The sequence below is a fragment of the Mandrillus leucophaeus genome, unplaced genomic scaffold, assembly GCF_000951045.1.
Source record: "Mandrillus leucophaeus isolate KB7577 unplaced genomic scaffold, Mleu.le_1.0 Scaffold83, whole genome shotgun sequence".
NCBI lineage: Eukaryota > Metazoa > Chordata > Mammalia > Primates > Cercopithecidae > Mandrillus > Mandrillus leucophaeus.
In genome coordinates, this window is record NW_012109030.1 from 2,496,106 (window position 1) to 2,501,665 (window position 5,560).

General features: G+C 44.7%; 1 long non-coding RNA gene across 1 annotated transcript in view; it reads right to left on the reverse strand.

The window, feature by feature from the left end:
- Nucleotides 1–5,496, reverse strand: part of LOC105530534 — a 43,943-nt gene extending 38,447 nt beyond the window's left edge. Inside the window, exon 1 of the long non-coding RNA XR_001004663.1 lies at nt 3,208–5,496. This is a non-coding gene — a long non-coding RNA (uncharacterized LOC105530534). The remainder of the gene's footprint in view (nt 1–3,207) is intronic.
- Nucleotides 5,497–5,560: the final 64 nt, after the last annotated feature.

Genomic DNA, 5,560 nt, shown 5'->3' on the forward strand with positions numbered 1-5,560 from the left:
AAAAAAAAAAAAAAAAATGTCCTGGAGGACATTATGTTAAGTGAAATAAAGCAGGCACAGGAGGATAAATTCTTCATGTTCTTACTCATGTGGAAGCTAAAAAAATTGATCTCATGAAGGTCAAAGTAGAGCAGTGGTTACTAGTGGCTAGGAAGGAAAGTGGGGAGGGTGACTAGAGAGGTTGGTTAATGGATACAAAATTACAGCTGGATAGGAGGAATAAATTCTAGTGTTCTATAGCACCATAGGGGCATAATAGTTAACAATTTATTGTGTATTTTGAAATACCTAGAAGAGAGAGTTTTGAATGTTTCCAACGCAAAGAAAGGATAAATGTTTGCGGTGATTTTTTTGGCTAATTACTCTGATTTGATCATTACACATTGTATGTGTGTATCGAAATATCACACCACAGCCCATAAATTCTATGGGCTGTATTATTAGGTGCTCATTAAAAACAACTTTAGGTTGAGGTGGAAAGATCTCTTGAGCCCAGGAATTTGAGGCTGCAGTAAGCTGGGATTCTGCCACTAAACTCTAGCCTGGGCAACAGGCTAGAGACCCTGTCTCAAAAAAATATGTTTTTAATTTTAAAAAAAAAAACAGCTAAGGCTGGGTGCCATAGCTCATGCCTGTAATCCCAGCCCTTTGGGAGGCTGAGGTGGGCAGATCACTTGAGGTCAGGAGTTTGAGACCAGCCTGGCCAACATGGTAAAGCCCTGCCTCTACCAAAAATTACAAAAATTAGCCAGGTGTGGTGGCACATGCCTGTAGTCCCACTTACTCAGGAGGGTAAAGTGGGAGAACTGCTTGAACCTGGGACCAGAGATTGCAGTGAGCTGAGACTGAGTCACTGCACTCCAGCCTGGGTGACAGAGTGAGACCCCATCTCAAATAATACAAATTAAATTAAAAAACAGCTTTAAAAAGATATTGGGCTGGCAAGCAGGGAAAAAAAGGGGTGTCATAGATTCATTCTTTCATTCTATAGCTCTTATGAAGGGTCCTCTTTGTTTCAGGCACTGTTTGGGTGATGGAGATACAGAGAGAAGCACATGATGTATGATTCTTCAGGAGCTGCTGGGCTAGTGCCGGGATGATGGCAAACATATAAAACCTCGGCAGGGGAGACAATGCGGGAGCTGTGTCCTTAGTGATGGCAGGGAGTAAGGAAAGGGCATTCAAGGGCCTGGTGCCTCCAGAGACAAGGAAGGGAGACTGGGGCATATGGAGGGCCTGGAGAGGCTTAGGTCAGAGCTAAGACCAGAGGTACGGTGAGGTTATGGTGTGGAAGGCCTTGAACACCAACCTAGGGGGATTTGACTTGATGTAGTAGGCAACTGGGAGTCACGTCGTTTCTAAGTCAGGGGATGAACATGCTCCGATTGCTGTGGAAGAATTTTCCAAGCAGCACTATTGAAAAGAGCGGTAGAGCTTGGATGCAGGGAGACACAGCATCTGGAGGCTGCTGCAGCCCTTGGCATGTATACAGCTGGTGCTCACCTCTGCCCTGCCTTTGTTTCCTCCTACCTTTCCTGATTTTCCTCTATCTCCTTCCTCTTCTTTACCTACTGCCCTCACTTTCTTCACCAGTTACTTTCTCCTGCATCCTTTCTTCCAGAAAGGGACAGAAGCTGTAATCGTGGACAGACTAGAACAGATCCTTTTGCCTCCTTTAGTATTTCTACTTCGAGTAAAAATGTCCAGTGAGAGTGTACTTCCGGAATATATTATCCTTATCAATCAAAGAACTAATGAACTTTGGCAATAAACTATCCGGTGATGTACTTGTGGGGAAAGCCTGAACACATTTAAGGAATTTGGCGAGCAGTGCAGTTTCAAGGTGACCCTATTTATAGAATGGAGGCACCTTGCAGCTCCTAAATGAACACATACTTCCAATCTGCTGTGGCATCATTCCGGTTCCTCTAGAATTTTCCTTGGCATCACCCGCAAGCCCCAACTTGTCCTATGGGGACAAGACACAGACTCACCAACTGTGAAATTCTGAAAGGCAGCTGATCTGCAATACTCACTGTGGCACCAACCTGCTGGTTTGAACAAGTATGAAAACCTTTTAGCAGAATACCAAGCAACAGGAAGTGAAAATTACCCTCATAGTGACCACGAGAAAAGCTTCTCCAATGCACAGTTGCAAAAGGTGCAGGGTAGTTATAGGATTCCTCAAAAATTAAAAAGAAATGCAGTCACTTAAAAAATAAAATAAAATCCAGCCAAACACGACTCTAAAGCAAACTAGCTAGCAAGAATAGCCAGTATGTATCCCAAAAGCAAGGGGCTTTGCTTTTGTGAACCCGAAATAGAAAGTACAAACTAATGGTTTGGCCTGAGTCTTTTTCAGACATACCCAGGTATACAGATAGTGATCGTGATAGTAATAAAATGAGGGTCTTTAAGGATTTCTTTCCTTTTTTTTTTTTTTTTTTTTTGAGACAGTCTTTCTCTGTCACCCAGGCTGGAGCGCAGTGGCGCGATCTCCGCTCACTGTAAGCTCCGCCTCCTGGGTTCACGCCATTCTCCTGCCTCAGCCTCCCGAGCAGCTGGGACTACAGGTGGCCACCACCACTCCCGGCTAATTTTTTGTATCTTTGGTAGAGACAGGTTTTCACCATGTTAGCCAGGATGGTCTCGATCTCCTGACCTTGTGATCCACCTGCCTCAGCCTCCCAAAGTGCTGGGATTACAGGCGTGAGCCACTGTGCCCGGCCTAAGGATTTCTTTTGGTCTTTGTTTTTCTGTATGTTGATTAGTTATTACTGCATAATAAAACACTCTAGGCTGGGCACAGTGGCTTGCGCCTATAATCCCAGCACTTTGGGAGGCCGAGGAGGGTGGATCACTTGAGGTCAGGAGTTCAAGACCAGGCTGGCCAATACAGCGAAACCCCGTCTCTACTAAAAAATTAGCCAGTGTGGTGGTGGGCACCTGTAATCCCAGCTACTCGGGGGGCTGAGGCAGGAGAATCTCTTGAACCTGGGAAGCAGAGGTTGCAGTGAGCCATGATCGTGCCATGGCACTCCAGCCTGGGCAACAAGAGTGAAACTCTGTCTCAAACAAAAACAAAACAAACAAACAAAAAACGTGGTTAGAATAGTACATTTTATGTTGTATGTATTTTACCAAAATTAAAAAAGAAGTCAAAATAGTTTAAATAAAACAAGACCAATTATATGACTATAGTCTTACATCTGTAGTAGGAATGGGCCAAGCAGAATACAAAATTCCCAAAGGCCTTTTAAAATACACTGGTGAGATACTACTTAGCCCAGGGCCTGGTGGCTAGGCTGGTTCTCTCCTTTCCAATTAGAGGTCTCTGCCGCTAACATGCTCCACCAGATCATCGGTCAGGCTAAGAAGCATCCAAGCTTGATCCCCCTCTTAGTATTTATTGGAGCTGGAGGTACTGGAGCAGGACTGTATCTCTTGCGTCTGGCATTGTTCAATCTGGATGTTAGTTGGGACAGAAAGAATCACCCAGATCCCTGGAACAAACTGGGTCCCGATGATCAATACAAGTTCTACTCAATGAATGTGGATCACAGCAAACTGAAGAACGAAGGTCCAGACTTCTAAATGAAATGTTTCACTACAAAGCTGCTTTAGACCGAAGGTCTTCCAGAATTCATCCGCACAATTTTCCACTTCACTAGGAAATATTTCTCCTCTAAATGAATGAAATCATGTTGATGTAACCTATTGGAGATTACACTGATTAATAAATAACTGAAACTTGAAAAAATAATACACTGGAAGTCATTCTACAGTGATCCCATCCACCAAATAAACTTCAGATATAAGACGCTGGAAGATGCCACTTGGTTCCAGTTCTCCAAACTCTGGAATTAAGCCAGGGAAAGAAGTAAAAATGTTTAGAAACATAGTGTTTCTATACAGGACGGTAGGATTTAGGAAGGCCCAGGGTCATCTGTAAACTTTTCCCTCCTTCCAAAGATTAATGCTGTAAAACATTTGTATTAAATAATACTTCAATCCAGTGCTGTACCGACGTCTGGACCAACTTCTTTCTGTTCTGGGGAACAGATGTTCCCTGTTTATCATTGTCTTCTAGTGTTTCACTGGTTTTTGATGCCCTCATTTTATTTCTCCAGGATTATTTGTTTTCTTATTCTTTTTTAGAGCAGTTCTTAGTCAAAACTTCTTGAAAATTCAAATAAATATGTTTGCTGAGTTTCCTTTGCCTTAAGTTTTAAAAACTCTTTTAGAGAACCCTTCTGGCAGGTTACAGTGGCTGATCTGATTGATAAGCTTGCTCCTGGCCAGTTTCCTGTTGGTTACCCGACCCAGCTACGGGTTCTCCAACAACCCATGTTCCTAGAGATGAGCTGCAGTGAACCTCACTCATCTGTATTTGCTTTTATCCTAAAGTTTCACAGAGGTGACATATGACATTTTGCCTCACAAAGAGTTGCAATTGTTAAAGGCAATATTGTATTTCTTTTTGTGTTTTGGCCCCATTTGCCCTTCTTACAGAATTTTAGTTGTGTCAACGCCAAACAGCTGATGGACTTTGAAATCGCTCTGCAATTTGCATCTTTTGATACTTCTAGCTCATTGCGTTTTAAAAACTTAGTCTCCCTTGGGGAAAAAAGCCATAGAATGCTCCTAGTATCTTCTGCAAATAAAGGACCCACACCAAAAAATTCAGGCTCTTTAAAGTCTCATATTCCTCACTGAGCGGGTTCTGGCGACTGTCTTAGCAAAACCACCGCAGAGACTTCCGGTGGCCTGGCAGCACCTTTGAACAAGATCATCTCAGCAAAGCAAAGGACAGGGCTGCTCTGTACAGAATGCAATAGCAAATAAGCAAGGCTGAACTTCACCGGCCTTCTATTTGGCAATACTACAGAGTGCCTCCCTTCCCTCTTCTGAGAAAGACAGAGGACGATTTCAGCGCAGAAGGCCGTGCGCGTTCGCTTGGAAATCTAGGTCATAACCTTGACTTTGGGAAAGCCAGGGTGGCCTACCTGAAACTGTCCAATCCCCCGGCATCGTGGACACGTCCCCATGTCCCTCAAGATGTCTGTTCTGGTCTGAGCCGTCCGTAGTGTCCAGGAAAAGCACGGGTAGCTCAAGAATTTCTCTGTCAAGAGTTTTAGTGCTGCAAGCCTGGTGAGGACAGGGCGGTGGGAGGGTTTGAAATACTGTTTTGACTTTGAATTTGATTTTATAATGTATTAGATGGATAGATGCGAAATGGATTGTTAACATGTATGTGGAGGGGCGGGAAGAGCTTCTGGAAAGCCTCAGCCCTGAGTGCCTACTCCTGAGTGGGAAAATCCCCTGCACGGGTTGGGAGCGCTCCCTAAGTCGTCCGGAAGTAAAATCGCATGGCCTGTGTTCCAAAAATGCCGCCACTCAGGATGTCAAGTCTGCAGGTTTCCAGCCTTGAGAGCCCAGCCCCAGGCAGAGGCACCGCGCAGGCCTGGATATACATGACTCGCCCTGCGCCGGGCTGTCCTCGGTGGGCAGGGTTGGAGCTGGTGGGGCGGGGCAGGGTAGGGCGGGGCCAGATGGGAGG